At 39.5% G+C, this 23,919-nt stretch overlaps 1 long non-coding RNA gene across 2 annotated transcripts in view; it reads right to left on the bottom strand.

Annotated features, from left to right (window-relative positions):
* Positions 1-475: 475 nt before the first annotated feature.
* The window catches only part of LOC114161230 (uncharacterized), a 61,058-nt gene continuing 37,614 nt past the window's right edge, over positions 476-23,919 (bottom strand). For both annotated transcript variants that reach the window (XR_003598964.1, XR_003598963.1), the window contains exon 3: positions 476-5,323. This is a non-coding gene — a long non-coding RNA (uncharacterized LOC114161230). The remainder of the gene's footprint in view (positions 5,324-23,919) is intronic.

The following is a 23,919-nucleotide window of genomic DNA, read 5'->3' as shown; positions in this document are numbered from 1 at the left end:
AAACAAATGCTTCCTATAACGATGTAATTTCAAACCTAAACTCCTTTTACAGATGCATTCTTTCCAATTTGATAGAGATCGAGTCATTTTGCAAAGACAAACAAGAACATTAGTCTCTGAATATATAAGCCTGGTTGTCCCAAAACACTTGCAGCAAAATTATTCACTTAGTGGATTTTTGTATCCAAATAATCGGGAAGATGGTAAAAGATTATTTTTATTGGTACCTACATGCAATACTGAAACATAGCTAAATGTGCAAGAAGACTATTGATATTCCTTGTGTTGTTGAGTTCCTGCTCACGTTCTGTGCACAAAAAGCAGATAGTTTCTGGTATTTCTTTTGAGATCTCAGTGAGTTTTGAGTTAAACTGCTCACCGAAAGAGTTTGTGATGCCTGTGCATGTTTTTTTTAGGGAAAAAAAGGGAGAAAACTATACCATCTGACAAATGAAAAAAAGAGATATACAGCAGGTTGAACTGGCATTATTCATAATTTATTGAGCAGTAGAGAGATTACAACAGGGAACAAATGCAGCACAGAAGACAAAAGAGCATTATTTATTACAGAAAAATCAAAGCAGAGCCTGAAGCAGGGTGGAGATAAAATAGAACAACACTCGTACATTAAACCTACTGTACACAAACACACCGCATTATTGCATCTGTCAGAGGAAAATCCCATTACACCAGAGTTGATGATTTCCACCGGAACTTGAGGAATCGGCGACCTTGCAGAATCAGATCATGAGTCGTAGAGTCACGGAAGCCGTAATTTGGAAAAAATGAACAGCTGTCAATATTAAAATGAGCCCAAGTGCTGCCTGTCTTATCATTTTGACATTTGGATGTGAGGTTTGCAGTCTGGTTGGATCATAACTGTGAAGCGAACCCTTGGGCAAGACGAAAAGACAGGAGCGATCTATTCAAACACTGCTTCCCCCTTTATGAGCCTGTGCTGCTGTAAATAATGCAGGCTCTTTCCCGTAGACTTCATCACTGTTGATTCCCACCTTTAGATTCCCATGGACCCCCACAGGGTTAAAAATCGAAGCCTTCCTCTGCCTTCTTTAATGTCTTCCTTCTGTTCAAATATTCTCTCAGACCACCTCACGACTCAATAAAGCGGGGGGGGGGGGGGGGGGGGGTAGAAAAACCCTATGTGGGAGTGGGAACCTGAGAAATAAATTAAACAGATAATGCAGGCAACAGAAACTTGTCAAGCCTCCCCTCTGAATTTTAGATCACAACATCTTATAGCTTAAAAAGAAATCATTAAACTTTGGCAGAACTTATCTCGTTTTCATCTCAAATTATTATGCATCTCAAATGAGCGAAGGAGTAATGTCCCACAACTGCAAACATGTGTCAGCTTCTTGTAATATCTAGGGATTAATAATTCAGCTCTTGGCTTCTGCCTGTTTAGACTTTATTCAACTTGCGTGTAAGGAGCGCAGGCTGGCAGCGTATTTCGCCGCAAACACAAACAGGGAATTGACATTTAAACCCAAACCCTGCAGCACACGAATGAACCCACCAGCAGGATAATTTGAGTTTCTTGCTTAATTAGTTGACACCAAGTTCAGCCCAGGCGAAAGTTACTGCCGCGCCATTATTAGGGTGCCAGAATTTGTACATAATTTAGGAGGGAAATGAAGGGGGTTGCTCCGAGTTGATTTAAAGTTTCCTGCCTTGAAGTTTTGAAGGGATTGAGAAACTTATCAGGAAAGCTGGTTGGAAAAACATTCAAAATCTGGTGCTTCAAGGTTACCAACTCCTACTATTTTGAGTGAAATATCTAAAACGCTTAGAAATTAACTGTGAATTACAATAAAATCTGGCACTTTAGACTGCGACCCCTTCAGATCTAAGAAAACAGACTGAGCCGGTCTCCTGCTGGTCTCCTCAGACTCGAGTCTTTTCAAGGAACTCCCTGTTCAACTTCTGCACCAAGGCGATTCACAATGAGTCAGCCAGTGCATTTTAAAAAAGATCGTTTGTTGCATCTGTGTTGTCATCAAAGGCACAGGCATTTCAGTCACAAGAGCTTTTGCAGTCCCCATTTTTGGTTTGTGAATAAATACAATGCAATTTTTCTGTTGTCTTGTCCACTCAGAAGCGAATGTATTTTAACCACAACACTTTAATATGGCCTTACATGTTGGAGGCAGGGTCAATGAAACCACTTTTCTACGCTACAGTTTAAATGGTGATTTTGCAAGCTTTCAATCGCTCAGGTTTGAGACAGAAAAGATTCGGTCAAAAGGTGAATTCAGTAACGTTGCAATCAGAGATATAAGAGCTCAGGTTTTTAGAGAGAAAGGAAGATAACGTTCAATGACTAGTCACACAATTTTAGATCATCTGAGTGATTTAAAACTAATCAAACTTTGTAGAACATATAAATAGCATTATAGACAAATCAAAAATACTTTTATATTAAGAGTCCACAGTCAACGATGCGAAAGTGACGCAATGAAAAAATATTACAACGTTCTCTTGAAAGGCTTTAAAACTACAGAGGTATGAAATGCGTACTTTAGAGATGAGCAAAAAAGTTTGAAATAATACTTTCACAATTTGGTGGCTCTATACAACAGGATGTACTTTTGCAGAACTTGTTACTTTCCACAAACTTCATGGTACGTTCCTGCAACGTCAATAAAAGTTATCTGTTACCTTCCCAGAACTTAGACATAACTTTCTGGAACTTACCAAGTATCTTTGGACAACATTTTTGAAACTATTATTAGGTTCAATCAAAGTTATATGTCTATACCCGGTAAATTCAGCAAAGTAACTTCTAAGTTCAAGAAAAGTAGTTGATAAGTTACTACTCAGAAGGACCATAGAAACCAATAAATACCCGGTAAATAATGGAAAAGTGTCTGATAGAACGACTACTTTCCAGAACTTAAAGTATGGACTGTAATATGTCGCGCTACAGTGTGAAAACTTTCTAGTGCTGTTAAAAAGGGATATGAACCTTTTCTACACAACTTAACAGGGAAACGGCAAATATATTCAGACATTATTGAGTGACCTACCTGAGAGAGTCATTTTATTTCGAAAGTGGTTTTGAGATCTTTCAAGCTGCAGTTCTGATCAAGGACTGCAGGGCAGGGAAGTGAAGAAATTAATATCGAATTGGAGACACAAGCAGCCAGCATGCAGCTGGGGAAAGTAGGTCGGTTAAGACAACTCTGCACTGAGGATTGATTTTTCAGCTGAAAGTTGCTGTGGATTTTTCCGAAAATAATAAAAATCTATAGTTGTCGCTCCAATTTGGACCAAATTGTGACTCCAGTCTAAAACAGCCCCACTCTTCAGTGAGGTCCCTGAACTATATTTAAACCTCGTGTGCATTTGGGATAATGGGCAGGACATTGATGTGAACATGGCAGCTGTCATATCCACAGGAAGCTCTCTGCATGTGTTGGCCAGCATGTCGAGCACTCACCGTGTGTTTAGTGGCTTCTACTCCTACATGAACCCATCTACCATCACGTAGGAATAAAAAGCCATAAGACACAACAGCAATCTCACAGGAGGGAGGGAAAAGCGGGAAGGAGGAAGGAATACTAATGGAGGAGTCCACATAGCTGCAAAAGGAGGGAGTTGTTCTCCCAGCTGGAAGGAAGAAGAAGGCTGGAAAGTGATCCCCAGGAAGCAGGGAGAGTGGTTAAGGAGAAAGTTAATTTCTAGTGGAAAGGACAGAGGGGAAAGGAGAGAGAAAAGGAGTCATTCATGAGGCAACGCATGATTATTCAGAAGGCCGTGTTCCCCGTTTGTCTTTTTCTGTTTGTTAATGTGCAGCAGATGAGTTTGGACTGCAGGCATTTCGCATTTCCTCTGTGTGCGAGCAATATTTGATGCGTTGAAAGCAACGATCCTAATCAAAATCCATCTGCTCTGGTTCCAAATGCACACAGTTTCCAGTCAACCTGCCATGTTTCGAAAAGCTTGTTTGGATGAAACCCTTGAATTTAATCAGATGGTTTGCAGTTAAATTTATGCTTCTGAAAACCAACCTACTCTAATTAATATCCATTTCATAGTCTGCGCTCGCTTGTCTCCTGCACAAGAGAAACAGGGGTGTTTGCATGCAAAAGGGGTTACAGTATGATGGCGTGCATGCACAAGTCAGGCACGTCCAGATAAATATGTATGACTCCACAGCAGTAGGTTTCCTGCTTTGTATGCTAATGATCTAATTCAAGTTTAATTTTGCAACATAGGTACGGTGAGGGTAGGGAGGTGGAGGAGGGCTGACGCGCCAATGAATGACCTCATGAGATAAAGCATTGGCAATGAGGTAAAAGATTAAATCTCATTAATCTCACTTCAGTAAGAGTGGAGCTTTCGATGCGGACCACAAAGAGTGGCCATGAAATATACAAGATTTGAGATAAATGTGTGTGATGTTCATCATATTTGACCAAGTTCAATGGATATTTGGGAGGAAAAACAAACAAAAAAATCAATAAAAAGAGACTAAGTGAGAAAATAAAACAATGAGAAGAATGCAAAGTATATTCAAAGGCTTAAAAAGTTAACTCATAAGCCCATATTTTAGATATTGGTCACTTTGATGGATAAATCAGCTGCATGTGTTAATAAAGCAGATCAGATTGACAATAAATGCCACTTGTTGCATAAATCTATCAGTCATATTGATGCAATAAGCGACCGCGCATATGACATGTTGGTGACATGTTGATATGAGATACAACTTTTCAATTAAAATGCAAATTACCAAGTTTATTAATTAGGCGTTTTACTGATTTGATCCTAAATTAACCTCAAGCAAACTGTGCTTCTTTTAAAAGGTCAGAAGTACATCATTATTAACCCAGTAACTGATAAATCTTTCATCCCTTTGTGTCACAAATGTAGATATTTGCATATCATTAGAAGAATATGCAGCTGTAAACCAGACAATAGTTGGTTTATACTGCGCTTCCAAGAGATGAACACAACTTTGTGCATTTTTTAAAATGGTTTAGATTTAGAGGTTGATAAAATATGCATGTTTTCACAAGCCAATGAGATGTGTGGCTTAAACTACAAGGGATTCTACTGAAAATTGTCAGGTATTGGGCTGCAGATTAGTGAAAAACAACCAAAGTAAAGTAAGAAGCCAACTTAAAACACCCCCAAAAAAGCCTTGCTCCTTAGAAACAAAACATAAAGAAATAAGCTACCACCTTTCTGCACAGCACTGTAATTTCCCTGAAGTGTGTTTGGTGAAAACACTTGTGTTCGAAGGTTATGTCGCCGGCTCCGGCTGTCACAGGTCTCCGCATCAACTCCTTGGTGGAGGCTGCAGCAGAGGAAAGAGAAAGAAGAGAGGAGAGGTGAGATGTGCAATCGCAAGAACTCAAGATGAGAAATGAAATCTTTATTACTGCATTGCAGCTGGTTATTTAATGAGACAATCCTGCGGGTTGGTTATTGAATTAAGGATCATTATGAGTGGCTGGGATAACAATGCACAGCCTGGAAGAAATTGTTGCCGTGCAGTTTAGGCTGCCAGTCTTTAAAGGCTGCCTGTCTTTAAAAAGTGCTTCTTCCTGAGAAAATCTCAAGTCTTAAAGAGCTCCTGCTGGGATTTCCGCAGCTCGCTGACACTTACAGCTTCAAAACAGACATTAACCACAAACCAATTATGTCGAGCAGCAACTACTTGTTGATGACTCGTGCAGTTTAATGCGCCTAATGAAAAGTTAATACCAAGCATGCTTAGAGATTTCCGCACCTGCTACCACCTCCACTGAGGTGAAAATTGTTGACAAGCCAGCAGTAAAATTGAACAGTGTTTTGGCCAAATTATTCAAACCATCCACTGGATCAAAAATGGCTCCGGCTTTCACTTCAAAAACCGGAATCATTCCCCGAATGATTCCGGTACCACGAATGGTAACCCTCCACACAATGAGCTGTGACATCTTCATTGAAAAATGATTGATTGGGCTGCAGGGAGAGGGGGCTGTTTGAGAAACGGATCACTCAAACAGTCAAGCTGTAAAGGCCCAATAATATGATGAATGGTCTATTTATGTAACAGATTAGGAGAGACTTGCATGAAGATTAAAACGTTTAGGTTTTCTGACATGTACCACTCGGAGTGAATGGGTTAGAAATTTGAATAATACGGCTGTGTTCTCCGTCAGGGAGCAAGTTGGAAATGAATTTGGGGTTGCAAGAATGCAGCGTGGCTCATTTGTCACCACCTGTGTCAGTGCAAGACGAGAGCAAAGCGGTTCTAATGGATTGTGACGTAAGCACAACTTGTGTGACTTCCTGTCCAGATGAGTCAAAGAAAGGCCGCTTAAGAGCATAAAAGCAAACGTTGTGTAAATATCTGATTAATTGATCTAAATTGTGGAAAAAGGAGCCACATTAAATCATACCAAAATTACTGTGGGAAATAGTTTTTCCTCACTTAAGGCAATTATGCTGCTGTAACCAGGCATCATAAACGCACCATTTAACACTTACAACTGCAACTGTATGTAAAGATAAGCCACTAATCACTTAACTAAACAATGTCTCCATGGATCGAGGGAAAGTGTTGATAGAGTGACCCAATTTTTCACACACAGCATCTATAATTGATGTGCAATAGATGCAGCCGCCTTAGATCTGATAAGGGGCTTGGCTCTGATGGATATCCAGATAGGCTTTTGCGGGGGGGGGAACAGATGTAGAGTCGTGCATCAGAGAGGGATGGGGTTGCCGTTGATCGTTTCCACCCCGCAGCGAACAAAATAGCCCTCATATATCCCTGTAATCTGCATTAGTGCCGGAGCACCAGCCAGGAGACAGCACAGAGGGGGATGAGTAATGGGCTACTGCTGATTTGGCAGGGCTATATTACACCTCAAAATCTGAGGCATGCCCAACTGGCGAGAATATGAAATGAGGTTGTCACAAATGAGCATCATCCCTCCCTACTGATAGCTGTATTTATTAGACGGCAATAAACCCGAAAACATGCTTCAACTTGAAAACTAATTTCACTTTATTTTTGTGGTTTAAACAGTTTAAGGGGCCTAAATAAAATAGCTTTCTTGCTTCTGGAGAAAGAAATTTGTTATGTTCAAGTTGTTCACTCCATCACTTTATAGTCCATTATATAGTGATTCAGCCATTTGATGGTATTCAAGATTGTAAGTCTTATACACTCTGGCACTTAGTGGTGGAATCTCCCTGAACACAAGGAAAAAAAAACAGACATTGCACATGATGTGTTTGCCATAGACTATGATGAGCATCAACAAACAAGTCCAAAGTTTTAAGATTTAAGTGACGAAGCTGGCCCACAACATCTGGACAGACCGTAGTCGGTTAACAAGATGCTAAACTTTAGCAGGATTTAACATGACATGAACATAAAAAAAAAATTATAATAAAAACAGACTGTGCCCTTGGACTTAAACTTCCAATAGGTTGAGCAGAAGTCTGACAGGCAATCAGGAAGTTGAAAAAATTGAAAGACAACTGGACCATAATGATATCCAGCCTATATTTGGAAAAAGTAAGCATCCAAGGTATGTTTCTTAACCGAATAGTTGAAGATATTCTGCCTAAAGTCTGGCTGGATACTTCAGACTTGAGGAGTATACCACGGCAACCTTAGTGACTCAACTATCAATCAACCTGCCAGCTCTCCCCCTCCATTAGTGGATCATCAAGTGGGATCTTGGCAGTGTTGTCAACATTATGTCTCACCAATATGCATTCATGAACCAGAATGATACATGCCATCTACACACACTCGCTGCTTGTCGATTAGCACTGGAAAAAGGGCAGACAGGTCAACATTAGCTCTCTGGTCCTGGAAAAGGCATTTCACCAGATTTGGTGAATATCCAAACATACGGTCACTTTGTGGGTGATTTTCTATTACCTTTGACACAAACCCAACAATGGGATAAAAACTACAAGAGAATAGAGACGGGTCACGAAGCACATGGAGAAATAAAGATTCGAAATAAATGAACAGGATATCAATAAAGTCGATGAAAAGTCAACACTTACGCTTTCCGAAGCTACACTTCAAATAGTCACATACTGAGAGCAACTGGTTAGCACTTGAGACGTTTCTATGCCATGTAAGACGATTTCATCACCTGAGGTCCCATGGTGCCTCTAGTGGTTAAAAATATATTTTAAATCAAACTTTTATGTCCATATTCTGAAAACAGATTACATTAATTAGAGCAAATCTTCAGCCATAGACAGTTAAATTAATCTCAGATTAAGTAGAGTGTTCAAGTGTAGCAGTATGTGTATGTATGGAAGCCAAATAGAGAATACATATTCTAATAAGTCAGCATTTTAACCAACTAACAACACTTGTGTACAATTTTTCAATTTGGAGGAGACTTGATGCACAAAAAGTGGAAAACACCCACCAGAAAATGCTGCTTTGACAAAATTGAAGCCTATTAAGGTTTGTGCAGATTCTGTAAAAACACACAAACATCTAATGAAGCTAGAAAAACTCAATGAGCCATAGAGACTCTTATTAGAAAAAGGATGGATGTTTGCAAAAGCTTTCAGAATGATTTTCTCAAGGATTATGCGCTATACAGAGAAAACCAAAGTAGTGCTCCGCATTAGTTTTTGTATAAGCAGCAAAACAAAATGCATACAGAGAAGACTCATAATAAGCTCTATGCTGCATTGTTGCTTCACAGTACCATGTATGAGAGAAATTGAATTTCGAAAATAAATATCAAACACTTGATGATTGCCACTGCTTTTCTGAGCTAAATGAGTCACCCAGAGTGAGAAAACAAGTCTTCTGAGGGAAGAAAAAGAAACAACGGACAGATTCTGTAGTAGGGAGTTTGAACTCAAATCCAATTTTAAGTCTGGAGAAGCCGAAAGGCATCAATGCCAAAAAAAGATCCCTGTAACTATTCCTTTTCTATGGCTTCTTGAAATATTTTATAGTCAGATTATAGTCGTTTTACAAATAATTCTTTTCAGCTGCTGAACAGAAAATGATGGATAACTATTTAGAAAAAGCTCTTCTTTGCAGATCTGCTTATTCATTTTAAATAAATGGTAAGTTGTAAATGGACTGAACTTATATAGCGCTTTTCCAGTCATTCTGACCACTCAAAGCGCTTTACACTAGAGTCACATTCACCCAGTCGCACTCAGAAACACACACACATTTATACACCGATACGCAATTTGGGGTTAAGTGCCTTGCCCAGAGGCACATTGACATGTGGCAGGAGGAAGCTGGAATCAAACCTACAACCTTCCGATCGCAAGACGACTCCTCTACCATAGAGCCACAGTTGCCCCACATAAGCATAGATCAGATTATTTTCTAAATCCCCTCCATTTTTCTCTAGTATATTATTACCTAAGGACTCACACATTTGAAGCAGCCATTCATGTCTTGGTATGAATGTGGGTTTATTAACGAACCAGCGCTTCTTTGGCATCAGTTACCTGCTGCTCTGCAACTCTGCCTGGCACCAACACAAAAACCCCCCCAAAAAACACAGAGCCAGCAGAAAAAATTAACATGGCTGCCCAGCAGCTACGATGGAGAAAGAACCCTTAAGAAGTGAATAAAAATAGCTAATTACATGCCACACCCCAGAGGGAGAAGGCATTTATTCACCTCCCATCTCTGCAATGCTAGTTGTGGAGAAAGCTTTTATAGACGTTATTTTTTTTTCTTTTTCCAATAAATGGTTCTAATTGAATGGGTAAATTTCGCAAAACCAACTTTGCCTGTAAAATAAACATAAAAAATTGTCCCATTACAGTTAAATCTTTAGTTTTAAAGAGCATAAAGTAGCAGCATATCCCAGGCACAGTGTGAGGCATTAAAAGCTTGTAATGGCTTGTAACAGGATATGCTAACTTACCATGTGAAATTAAAGCATAGATATTACATCCCTTGGGGACAATCAAGGAGTTATGTGAGTATTCTGCTGGGATTCTAATATGCTATGAACTGTGTTGTTTCTCTGTGCATGAATTTAGTTTAATTTGCTTTCATAATTCATAGCTTCCCACATTAATAAATTGCGGTGAGCGCTTACTTTTATTTACAATTAAAATATCGAATATACAAAACACACTGCTCAAGGAAGACTATTTTTTTTTCTCCAGTCTGCTAATGTTGTTATTTGACTCCACACTGAATGGAAATTTGATTATCGGGAAGAGACAGATTGCATGCTGCAACATAACAAATGGTGCGAAATCGTCAACTTATTCATCAGATGAGAGCAAATTGTTTAATTAACTCTAGCGCTAGAAAACAACATATGGCGGTATTCATTCTGGTTCTTGGAGTGATGTGCGGCACGGCTGTCTTTACTCTTACTAGTCAGATTTTTGTCTTTTCACAGAATACACCATGCTTTCTGAATGGGTTTTCATCATCTACGTGACAAAGCAACAAAATGGAAATTACTGGAATAAAACTGTAGTGAAGCAGAATCTGGCTTGTGAAATGAGCTCACGGAGATGAATAGCTGCATGATGGTATTCATTTAAAAACAATCTCTAATTTAAGTCCCAAGAACTTTCATTCAAGGACCAGGTATTACAAAAGACAAGCCTCATTGGGCTTCAACTTTCAGCAATTGCAGGTCCTGATGACATTAAAGCAGGGGTTTCATTAGCCTATGGTTACGGTGTGTGTGTTAAACTCCGTTGTTAATGACCTTTACACTCCAAATAATAGCTACAAGTCTCCACTAGACCCATTTCTGTACCTTTTCTGTTAGACCTCTCTACAAGAAATGCTTGCAAAACCGTTTTTGTCTAACCGATTCAAAGATTAGGTTTCATCTTCCTGCAATGTTGAACACAGGCGAAGTTGGAAGATGTTTGGACTGTAAGATGTTTTGTTGTTTGCAGTTGCATTGAGTTCTTTATCGGTGATGAACATAAAGCTTTACACATAATCTCACCTCTATGTTTGAGGTTAATAGAATGTTTTAATGCTTTAAAACACGCACCTTAATGTTGTTGACTAACGCAACCTGGTTCAACAATAGCGTTGATAGACTTTATAAATCTTTCACCTCTTATCTTTACAGTTCTCTGCAGGTTTTTGCTGAGTAGTAAATCTACAAAATGAGTTTTCTGCCACAGCTGTGGCCATATGTTTCTTCATCTTGTATATTCGTTAAGATATTTCCAAGTTCCTCATTTGGCTTTTTATTCTCCTGTAATTCTATTTCAAATGACTTCTCAGGTGTTTTTGCGTTTGTTTTTGGCCCAAGACAAAATTTTCTGTATTTTTCTATATCTGATGGAGTTTCTGGTTTAAATTTGTTTATCTAAAGTGCTTAAGGTGCTTTTATTGAGAAGCCAGAGGAATTGCCACAATAACTAATGTTTGTTTATTTCCCCCAGATGCAAGGATTAATGCATTGCTGTCTTTTCTCTACTTGTTGCACTGTACCGTATGTCAGCTGGCTGAAAGAAAGCTGATAAGCATATGCCTTGCTTACAAGATATAGATTTGGGTCCTTAAAAATATTTATGGTTTCAAAAATGACAAGCCAGTGCCAATTATGACTGGCACTGGCTTGTATTGAGGCAATACTTTTAAAAAAGAAATCTAGCATCTATGTTGCACTGAACATAGAAAATGTCAGTGACTTGGTTAAATACAAACAAATCCAAAAGGTGCCTTCTTTTTTCTTTTTCTCCCCAAAACGTTTTCAGACAGTAAAAGGAGTTTTCAGACCAAATTTATAATGTTACTGAAGCATATAACGCAAAAGTGCATCTTTAAAGGAAAAAAAGAAAATACCGACTGCTTGAGTTGAGCAGACCTGATGATGAAAACCTCATTACCACAGAATACAGTTAGAATAATTGAACTGATCGGTTTCACAGAAATTTTCGCTTTGATTCCAGGCCTGTTTACATTGGGGCGGTCAGTCTTTGTAGAATAGGCAACTAAATAACTTAATAATGATCTAAAACATTAAAACCATCCTCTCACGCACACAAGCCACCATTATCCACATCAGCCATATTCCTTTTCTGTATTGTCATTATTCTCTCAGGGCTTTCTCTCTCCAGCTGCAGCCAAAAGGAGAACATTTCCATGAAGGCAATGAGACGCTCATAAGCGAGGGCCTGAAATGATTTTTTAATATGATGACATTTTAATGAGGACCGAAGGAGTTGGCTGGTTTGGCTCAAGGCAGCACCTCTTTATCAGTGACTGACATGGAAGGACTAATAAAAGGCTCTAATAGAACAGCGTCATCTCTTAGTTTATGTCTTCGTTTAACTCAAACATATGCACCAATTGAGGCAGATAACAGCAAACACTGTTTTCTTTATATATTCAGTTTAGTTAAAATTCTATTTAAGACACAAAAAACGCTTAATTGCTCTCCCAGGGGATTTTGGGAAGGTTAAGGTTTGGGTATGGTTTAGAAATAAATTGTGTTATATGGCAAGACTATTGAGTTACCTCAGATTAATGGAAATTTTACATATGTTTTGGCATTTATGGTGCCAAAACATATGTGCCAGTGGCTTTTATTTCTGATAGGTATAAGTGCTTTTTCCATATTTTGAGTGTGTCTCAAAATATGGAAATATTTTAAATACTTAAAGGATTTGACATGTGAAGGAAAGTGATCTGCATCAATGCAGAACAAGCGTCTACAGATCAAAACATGAGGTTTAGTGATGCTTTTATCCAATCGTTGCTGTTGCGTTTGCATTGCATTTGAGTAACTTTCTTGCAAGTAAAACTTTCATGTCCAGTTTTTAATTTCTACATAAGGTTTTTTTCTGTTTTTGTCTTCCCCTTTATTTCAGTTATGCCAAAGTTGAAGGGCTCATGACCAAGGTTCTTTCCCCCCCCCCATCTTCAGCAACTTTTTTGTCCACACAACGGTATTGAGAATGTATTTCTGTTAAGGAATGAATAATTTAACATTCCTTAGCTACTCATCCATGTTTTCTATATTAGAGCAAGGGGGAAGAAAGTAGAAATGAACCTTTTGACTTCTCTTTTGGTGCATCTTTTTTTTTTAACTTGCACTCAATCTTGTTTTTCTTGTGTCATGTTTACATTCGAGTCCCTGCTCGCTTTGCTGTTCTGCTGTCTGAAAGCAGAACAGCAGCCGGATAGAAGCTCTGAGCCTGATTGCACATAAAAAAAGGTCTAAAGAAGTTGTGATCAAATTCTAAACTCAAATTGCCTGAAGTGCCTATTTAGTTAAAAGATTAAAAAAAATATTACATGTATTAATATTTAGAGACTATAAAGTGTTTTTTTATGTTCATAAGCAATGGCACACCCTTTGAGAAGATGACCTTAATCAAGAAACTGTAATAAAGCTGAGACATGTTGAGAATTAATGTCTCGAAAGTTGAAAGTATCCATATTAGAGACAAAATGTGAACATTTGATGTCTGCTTTAAACATGCCTCTCACTCCCACCACGCACCCTTACGAGTTGTCGTTCAAGTGAGTGTTTTTTAATATGGTAACATTATGATAAGCAGCAAATTAGTGTCTGAAAAATGTTACTCTGAGCTGCTGTCCTTCCCACATTATGTCTGATAAGCACAAGACAACTTCAAGGCTTTCGCTGTGATATTCTACAAGTGAGTGGTCAGACTCTGCCGTCTCCACTGAACAAGGTCGGGAAGAGAGAAGAGCCCCCACAAGAGCCCCCCACCAGAAGCTGCACAAAACCACTTCTCTGCCTCCTTCCTCTGTTAACAGGCAAGGTCGTCTCAAGCCGGCAACGCCTCTGCAATTAGCATGCAGCCTGTGGCGTGGTCTGTCTGGAGAGGAACACGTGAGCAAGCGATGGCTCTCTGCTCTCCTAATGAGATGCCAGTCAGTCAGAGTGGCCCTGTAGGGCATTAAAATGATCTAAATAAATAAATAAAAGGAAATGTAAAACCTCAGGTTTTAGGTATGTATGCACCCTATTACAGAGGTGGTTGAGGAGAAGACTAAAGTGTGCACAGTTTTTCTGGACAGCTAAAATGTTCATGATTCACACAATTGATGGTAGACTTTCAAATCAGTAGTCTACTATGATGCTGTGCATTCTCAGTACTACACAGAATCTTTAAAAGCCTTTCTATGCTAGAGACTTTGATACAAAAGCTGCATCTAGAAGGAAAAGACTGAACTGGACGACTTTGTTACCTGCAGTGACATTGTGTTTTTTCTCTCTGTTCAATCAGCTTTGTCTCTTGATAACGACCTTTCTCAATTCAGTATGTAACACAGACAAGTCATGGCGCTTATTCAACATAGGACAAATGCTACATTGTTAACAGGCTGATCGCTTGCTAAAAGCATGCTTGGATTATGCGACCTGAAATGTTTTTTACATCAGAACCTTCCGTTATACTTTGGCCTTCAGTTGTGTGCGTTTCTACTGTGCGGTCCAAAACCCGGGTTGTTAATACAAATGACATGTGCTGCTATCATACTGCAACTGTGAGAATTGCGAATTTGATTAAAAACTTTTAAATTAGACTAGTACGTCATTAACATCAGATTGTTTCATAGTAAATATGAGTTGAAATCAAGTGTTGTCACCCCAAACTTCATAAAATTGCACTGATCCTAATACGTGCAAAACCTTCAATGGTTTTTAATAATAAAGTCATAACATCTGTAATGTTGGTTTCATGTTATAACTTATGTAAAGTTACCCCAGGTCTTTAGGAAAGTTGCAACTTGATCTTTCAATGCTGTTTTCAGTGCTTAACGTCTATTATCTACTTTTAGATACACATTCCTTGGTAGTTATGTTTTTCATTTTTACTTTGAAACAATTTCTTCTGCTTCCATTGCTGTCTTAAACTGGAAGTCTGCACGTCATTTAACTCGTATAAGAACTGTAAAATACTGATATTTATGCAGCTATTAGTTTAAATGCCATTTTTGCAGGCACTATATTTTTATTATCTATTTTTAGCAAAAAATAAAAGCTGTGGAAGAGTTTAACCTGGGCTTTGACTGAAAAATTATTTTACAAAGTTTCACTCCCTCACCACAAACCACAAACTCGAACCCAGGTTCAGCGTCCATTCAAGTAGAACTACATCTCTAAAATTAGAATTTTCACTTCTAATATAATCAGAACTTTGTGCTACAAGACTTCATAAGATAATTGAGACAAATATTCAGATAGAAAATGTCAAAGCTTGTATCACTCAGCAATCTAATGTTTGGAATGTGTCGGAATTTGGCCGAAGACTCTTGAGCAGGGCGGCAGAGTCGGTGAAATCATGTGACTCAGCTCCGAGACCCATTTTCTGCACAAATGCACCGTGTGTTTTCAAAAAAATTCATAAGCAAGAGATTTGTTCCAACAACATATGAGTTTAGCGTGTAAAATATAATCTGCACGCAGATACAAATGGAAGTCGAAAAGCCATTTCTGCTCCCTCATCTTGGTAATGCTGTGAAGCGTGAACCAATCAGAGCCAAGCAGCAGAAAAGAAATTTGTTTTAGCATTCCTGCTCTCTTATCATTATGTCACTCATTTCATTTTCTCGCTTGGCTCCAGATTTGCATATCTATAAATATTTGGTCCAGGTCTGCATAAGATTTGCTTTGTTTTGTCACTTTATAAAATGTTAGGAGCTGCACAAACTTGTAACGGGGAGTCTTAACATTTGGACATAAAGCAACATTTGACAAGTCCTTTCGTCCCACAAAATGAAGACATCCAGAGCAAACACCATCATGTCCATCGGGGATAAAATATTTCCGCCGTATCAGTGCTTTAGTTGGCTTTTAAAAGCACACCTACAGAGTCTCTGTGCAGATGGAGGTACTTAAATGCAGCATGTACTGTTCCTCGACCTTGAAGGAAGTATAAAAAAAGCACAAAGAGCTATTCCCTACAGGGAGGTAGTTGTTGCTTTGTTCCTCTGCTGTACAAAGCTGCAAAGAATCAATAGGAATTCAGAGGATGTGGGTTCATCGCTTTAAAACAAAGATTTAGGGGAAAACCACACAGATTTGTTTTTAATCTATCTATCTATACATTTCTTCTTTTTCTACAGGTAAATGTTAAAAGTAGAGCCAGCATTTTTATTTTGTCTCCTTCATTCTGAGACACCACTTTTGAATAAAAACTTTGAAAAATGTGTTGATCATGCTCTTTGTGAAAACTATTTCCTTCCATTTCAAAATGACATGCTCATTTGTTTTGGTCTAACAAATAAAATCCTATTAACATGCATACAACAACATACTTTGTTGTAACCTTGCAAAATGTAGAAAAATTCAGTAAGTATCTATCCATAAACAACTTGGGTTAAAATCGTGGTGCAGTGACATGCCTCACAAAGCATTGCTGCCTTCTAATGGCCTCCTATTTGTAATGGCATCCGTATAGCACCGCTTGACGAGCTGCCAAAGGGGGTGTTCTGTTATTGCGGAGCCAATCACCCACTAAGTATTTGCTGGCTCCCATTTCCTTCCTGCTAATGTGCGGGCCTCCCTGGTGCTGCGGCTAAATCGACTCTTTACGCCTGACTTGTCACCCCGCAGCGACGCGTGGAGAATCCCAAAGATGCAGCGTCCCGGGTCCAGAGAGGCCTCCTGCGTTCCCGTGGATACAAGCAGGGATGCGGCCAGGCGCATTATGATGCTTTCACTGCAAAAACTAAATTATGGAAGGAAATGGCTTTCTGTGACTATGATGAGGCTGATGTGACCTTTGCAAGAGCACCATAAGGCAGGGATTGCTCACTTTAATGTGTCTGTGGATCCTCTGTGTGTGGGCAGAGTTCCTATTCGGATGAAGATCAAATGCATCTTCTAGAAACACTAAGGTCACATTTGTTAGACTATCATTAAATGTTTAATATAGCTTGTTTCAAAGCAGCTCTGTGTTGGAGATATAAATGTCAAGCTAATCCTGAATAAAAAGCCAATAATCTTGACCAATGGGATTTGACGTGGAGCTAAAAAAATATTCTCTGATGCAATTTAGCCACATCCTTTCCCATGTGGGGTTATTTCTGTAAAGCTTTTTTTTTTTTTTTTTTTAGAAAACTCAAACTCCATATTGTATTTTACTGCTCTACTTATTGCTCCATCAATTTCTTTTTAAGTAGGTAGACCTACGCTGCTGCAGGATAACATTTAGCAGCTTAGTTTCACTAACAGGTGTTTGCACCGCAGATATACAGTTAGTCTCAAAGGTTTTCAGTGTGGCAGCTAGCAGCCACTTTGTTAGTTCAGATGAAATCCAATGCAATCCAGCACAAGAGCTCTTCCATAAATTCTGCTTTAATCATTCGTATGGTTTAGAAAGAATTACCAAAATGATGAAATTTAGCTGCAAGAGCCCATAAATTTATAACCAATGAAAGTATTTTTAGACGGGGTTCAGGAATTCATAAGGCTTCCTCAATTAAAAACAGGATTTCACATGACTTCTATAAAAAAAAAACTGATGTAAAGTGAGAGGATATTTGCAATGCTGACATGTATTTTTGGCAATTCAACTTTCGCGATGAGTTTCAAGTCTTTGAGGCTGGACAGCTTGTTCTCATCACCATAATTTGTTGTCTCTTTCACAGATTCGCCATCTGAATCAAGTGCTAACAACCTGTATTTTGAATTTTTGGCCCATATTCATGTAGATGATTGCACTTTTATGTGACAGTAAAGGTGAAGGTTTGTAGAGGAACATAAGCCAGCTGTTGAATGTAGTTGAAGGTTACTTTCCAAAATTCCCTCAGTAACTTTCCCAGAACTTTGAGGTTGCTTTCTGGATTTTAGAGATGCTGTCCAGAACCTGCCAGAAGAAGTAATATAAAAATACCTTGCAAGTTAGAGAAACATCTGGCCAGTTGTGAAACAGTAATCTCTACGTTTCAAGGAACTATCGTCTAACACAGAGCTGAAAAATTTGTTCACAGAGATTTATTGACCTGCTGTAGATTATGCTTTGAAATAGAGACATTATTCAAGGATTAACTGCCCTTCCCGCTATGTTTTTTCTACTGTAAAGTTTCATTATGGAAGGACGGTGCTGGTATCAATGTCAAACTTTAGAGTCTGCATGAATAGTAAAGCAAAAGGTGCCCTGCAGATAACAGGGACAAAAAGCCCTTATGAAAATGAGCAGCAAATAAGTGCAAAGAGATGCGTGTCCTCAAGAGGTCTGCACGGGAATGAGCAATATGTGAAAGGTAGTCGCAGGCTAGAAAGCTCAGGCATACTTTGCCCCCTGTTATCGGCCTGCGCAGATGTGCCTGAGCCGTCTCTGCAGCGCTCCCATTCGCCACATCCATCACAGAAGCGCACCTTGGGAGACGGAGACGACGGTGCGAGTGCCAAACCCACCATCTGCCGTCGTTTAGAAATAAATGACAGGCCCAAACCTGGTGGGAGCCCGTCTCCTTCCACTGCCAGCTTCGCTGCGGCAGTGATGGGTCCGCCCTACCTCCCCTTCCCTTCTCCCTGAAATCGATGTGAGGGACCCCTGCCAGTCACGCCGGTGTCTGCTTCAGAAAGAGTGGATTTGGTCTGAAGCACAGCCCTTTACTCAAGGGAGCAGGCAGGTGGAACAGCATGGGGAAGCCAGCTGCCTCCCCACTGATTACAGCAGCTGACATGAAGCGCTGGAGGACTCGAGGCAGATCCTACTGCAGAGCCTTTTAAGCTCCGGTTTATATTATTAGAGCTTTATTAATGTGAACTATCAGCTGTAGAAACCAGAGGGTATTATGGGCTGTCTATTCCCTTTTATTTATATTCTAATTTATATTTCACATAGAGAAAAGACCTGTCAACACTAATGTTTGCGAAGTCCACAACAAAAAATGTGCAATTAAGCAGCTTCCCCAAGGCAGAGATTAGGGAAAATTACCCAAAGTAAATGGATAATTCAGCTACTCAGAATGATGAATGATACTGCAAGAATCGTAAAACTAACATGCAGACATAACCCCCATCAGAGTGAAAAACTGCAACTTGGAGATCATTTTGCCATGTAACACAAAAACAGCCTTCCTCTGCTGTCTTTAACCTCCTGTAGTGAATAATTTCCCAAATCTGTTACTTCCCAACAGTAAGAACACAAAAAGTACTTCTTCAGTGAGTTCTGGCACGTGACTGCTAATAAAAAGTTTGTCTCCAGAACGGAGACGTGAGGTAGACTTTATTAATTTCATGGGTTTGGAAATGAGCTGTGGTGATAAGGCTATCACTCTCTTATCTGGGGGACGGTGGGGGCGTAATTAAGCCGATAGCCGGCGATGATGAGGAAATAGTGTAAAAAAAAAAAGCCTAGGGATATGAGGGCGGAATCTGTGGGGCTCGTTTACCAGAGGGATGATTGGAGCGGCACTTAATTGCCACCTTTTTTATTTTTAGGGTGGGAGGTTTTCTCACAAGGCTTTCACCCACACTTTTCCTCACCTTTTGTGAATGTGTGGTCAAGGTCAGATTAGAGGATGTTCGATTGTCTGCTACGTCAAAGTATTATGTGGCAGGTTAGGGTGAAAGCACTCCCCCAGGCTGTGAGGACATGTGCGAGATTGAGGTCAAGAGTAGGTGGAGTGCTGTGTAATAGCACAAGATATTGTTGAAGGTTTGCTTAAAAAGTTTCATGTTTTGAACTCAACCCAGGGCTTTGAACTCTGGTAATTGTCTTCTGGAAAATTGCCTGCCTTACCAGTCACTTTTTACTGGTCTATTGGCACCGTAGTGACAACAGTCAGTGATAAAGACACAGCTTGTTCCAATTTCAAAGATGTCACAATTTGAAAGACATTTTCTCTGTCAAAGAACTTTCAGTTGATAGGTCAGGCATTATGCCCCTTTTATTTGATTTTTAAAAGCTGTCATGGCTGCAAATGTATGATGTAAGTATTTAGACCCCTCCAGTGACTCCCTGTCAAAAAAGCAATTAGCAACAAGTCTTGAATCTTACTCCGACATTGCTGGAGACCTTTGGAAACTGATGAAAAAGCTTGAATGGCTGGTATTTTTCTCTGTGCTGTCCCTTGCACCATCCTAAAGACCTCTCATGCACCCCAGTGTGTGCCAGTTGCAGGTTGAAATGTAATCTGTCTAAAACAAATCATAAATAAAAACTAGATTTCTATTTTTTCTCTGTCCATTTAGATTGCTACTGCAGATTGTAATAAAAATATCAATGATTTTCTATCAAACAAGCCACACCAGCAGTGTCCAGTGATCATGATCAGCCTGTTTTATTCAGGAGTGTCTTCAGATAAAAGTCCAGTCATCTCCTGTCATGGTGCATTTCCGTGTAGCACATCCAATGTGAGTTGAAACAGCCATCGAAACACGCTAAAGATCAGATGAACTGTTGTGCTCCACTTAGTTACACCAAAGGGGCTTTATGAACCAACCGAAGTTTGTTTGTAGTTCTGCTTAGACCGGTGTCACGGTGCATAAGTCATCTTTTTCATGTTCTAACAGTCCTTTCTATTTCTGAAATTAGTTTGATTTTATTATGTTTAAAAAAACGTTTAGAAGGGTTTGGAGATTTCGTGGCACTTCTTCCATTAAAGTAAGCAGACATACAGTAGCTGATCACAAGACAGATTATACAACAGTATATCCACTTATCTGGAAGTTTTTGAATGAGACTGTTTCCATTTTTGAGAATAAAACATGTCTAAAATCAGATAAGAGTTGTTTTGATATTTAGACCATATCCCATATTTATTTAGACCATATGAGATCTTTCCAACAGCTGTACTCTGGTACAGCTGTTGGAAAGATCTCATTATCTGAGGAAATTGTATTGATGTTGTTCAGGTGGGTAATTCGGGTGGGGTAGTTAAGTGCAGAGCAAGCTATGTACCTTATTATGGTTTACAAATGTGTATACCAACAAGGTTTCGGTTCAGTTGAACTTTTCTTCTCCACTGTAGTTGCATGAGAAACCTTAATGTTCCCAAACAGCAAAGTTTAACGATAGCTGGGAGTTCTCTCGTTTTGTATTTGGGTCACTTTTTATAGTTGTGGTACAAATTAATTATATGATGCACAAAAAGCAAACATGCAAGTCTAATATTGGAGTTTGCCATTTTCTTAAGCAGAGATATTTTGTGTAAGCATTACATAGTTGGTAGCAGAATTTACCAAGCAATTAGAGAGCCAAAAGTAAAAACATAGAAGTTCTTTGGGATTTTGGAAGTTTAAGATCCTTCACAATTTTGCTCAATGTAATAAATTAAACAGCTGTATTGCAGCAGTTGAGTTTTGGCTATACATAGGTGAAGGTGTATTTCCTCAGGCCTACCAAGGGCTTAAAAAGTTTCAAAACCGATGAAACATTACATCATATTGTTTTATTACTATTTAATGAGATGTCAGAAAGTCCAGGAGTGACTGAACATTTGTATGGGACACAATGTCACATCTTTCGACTTGTAGCAGCCCACCGTCACTGTGGGTAACTGACAGAAAGCTGCTTCAAACATACAAAAACAACATTTTGAAATATTTCCAGTAGTGAAAAAACAGGCCATTAAAATGTCGAAAATATGAGTGCCGCCCCTAAGTACCTTTAAAAAGCACAAGAACTGAGGATTAACCTACTCATGCATACATAGATGAACACACAACATTCTCACCAAAACAGGCAGAAGTATCTCGTTCTTGTCACAAACAATGATGTTGGAACTGCTCATATTGTGCATGTTGCAGCCATTTTACAAAATGATTTTTGTTTTGGAAGAAACTCGGATCCGACTTTTTGTATTTGCTGTTCCGAGCTATTTAATGTCAATGGTCAAACAGAGAACAAGTGTTTGACCAGTATCATCTCCCTGGTAGCCAAAATCCTTCCAGATGGCCGATGTTGCTTTTCATTTTGGCTCCAAGTTTCTGTTTTCAGGAATTTCCTCTTCCTTGTTCATTTTTTGGTGTTACCAGGAACTGTTCTTAATCAGCAAAGTTATTAAGAATGATTGTGAATGCAGGTCTACTTGAAATTAAATGTTAAGATGTCGAGATTCAGTTGGCTTCTACATCGCAGGACCTGCAATGCGAGTATTGTGAACACGAACATTGCAGTGTTACAAAACCAAAATAAAAAATACTATTTATTTTAGCTAACCTTTTAAAAGAAGGGTTTGTTACAAATAATTTTGTATATATTTTTTGTGTATTACCACGACAACCATTTTTACTCATGGTCATATTGTGAGAATCATATTCTGGTTGTATCAAATGTCCCAACATTTCTGACTGGGAGTGGGTTTTGCTCTTCACTTTCATATTGCTTTGTGAGTATAATACCTTACCTAATAATCTGTTCTTTTGTCACAGCTACACAGTAGCATTATCAATTATTTGCTTAGCTGAATTTCCTTAGATTATTCAGTACTTTGTCTTGTTTAATAAGAAAATGAAAAACTTAAACTTTGCACCTGCACTAATTTAGACAGTCCCAGCAAAGATGCTGCATAATGAAAATGATGATTTCAACTTTAGTGTGCAATTCTCCTGAACAAACTCTTTTCGAAGGTAGCATTTGTCCTGGAATTGTAATTTCCTCAGAGAGCACCAAACATGGTTAGGATGACTTGAAATCACCTGTACACGATTGCACAATGTGAAGCAATGCTCAGAACTAATGAAGACCTTTGTGCAAAGCCAGATGTGGGAACACTCCTGCGAAGCCACGTGACATCCGTGAAACATCTCGGGGCTGCAAATCACCAAAGCCTCTCCCCGTAAAAGCGTAATCCTCGGTCCTCCGACGGGGCACACGGGAGAATGGAGTTTTATCACGTTCGTTGACACACTCCTGTGTTTTTGCCCTGCATCCTTGGGGGTTTATCGCTCCTACATTTCATTCCATTATCCGGAGCACACCAGGCCTGTCCTTAGAGCAACGGGGAACGAGACATCTTGTCAGGGTTGCAGAACAAAAGAAAGAGCATGTCGAGCAGCGGATTAGACCAGGCAGAGAAACAGGGGGTGCAGGGAGGTGGGAATTGCGAATCAAGGGAGAAGGGATGCAGAAAATACATAAAGTTGATAGATACGGAGGAGTGGGGTGAAAATAACAGAATAAAGAAGAAAAAAGCATTAACGTCTTCTCCCTTCTGCTCAGATTTTCCAAAATCAGATATCCTTTAGATTAAACTCACGGCAGCGAATTGGTATTTAGTTTACTTGACATAGAAGCAGGCATTCCTCCTGATGCCTACCTACTGAATTTCAGGCATTCGAGCTTCAAACATGACTTTGGCCGCTAATTATTGGAAAATGTTGGCAATTAACTTGAGTATGCTTCTGTTTTTATTTTCAAAGTTTTACCGATGTAATTTTGTGCCGAACCACAGCAGATTTGACTCCACCATCTGTGCATAACACACACAGGTGACACATCAGCCCACGTCCAAAACGCTATAAGGCACAGACAAGCGCATGCGGCAACCCCTAGATCCCACACTTCATTACCCGCTCTGCCATCCCTGACTGGAGTAAATCGATGCAGAATAATAGCCAGCACACTCATCCCTCCTTCTCCCCCAGCATCCCTCCATCCGTCCTTTCCTACCATTCATCTAGCCGTTTTCACATTCACTCTCGCCTTGCATGCTCAGAACATCATTGTGCACCAGCACCAGTCTTCCCCCCAACTACCCCTCTTTTTTCTTCATCCGACCATCCATCCACCCCCCTTTTTCCTCTCCATCTAATCTGTCTGTTTTCATCACCACTGCGGGTCATTGCTCTTATCAGGCGAGGCGCCTGTAATGCTGCCATCGTATATAACATGTCTGTTGTGATCACTGACAGATTGGCTGCGCCCGCACCCACGATAACGAGGATAATAAGCTCATTTTCCATTCGGGGTTTCAGTGTTGCTTGTGCCCGTCGCGGCCGCTTCCTATAATTTGAGTGTGCA

The sequence above is a fragment of the Xiphophorus couchianus genome, chromosome 17 (genome assembly GCF_001444195.1).
Source record: "Xiphophorus couchianus chromosome 17, X_couchianus-1.0, whole genome shotgun sequence".
Taxonomy (NCBI): domain Eukaryota; kingdom Metazoa; phylum Chordata; class Actinopteri; order Cyprinodontiformes; family Poeciliidae; genus Xiphophorus; species Xiphophorus couchianus.
The sequence above is the reverse complement of the archived record's forward strand: the minus strand, read 5'-3'. Positions and strand labels throughout refer to the sequence as shown.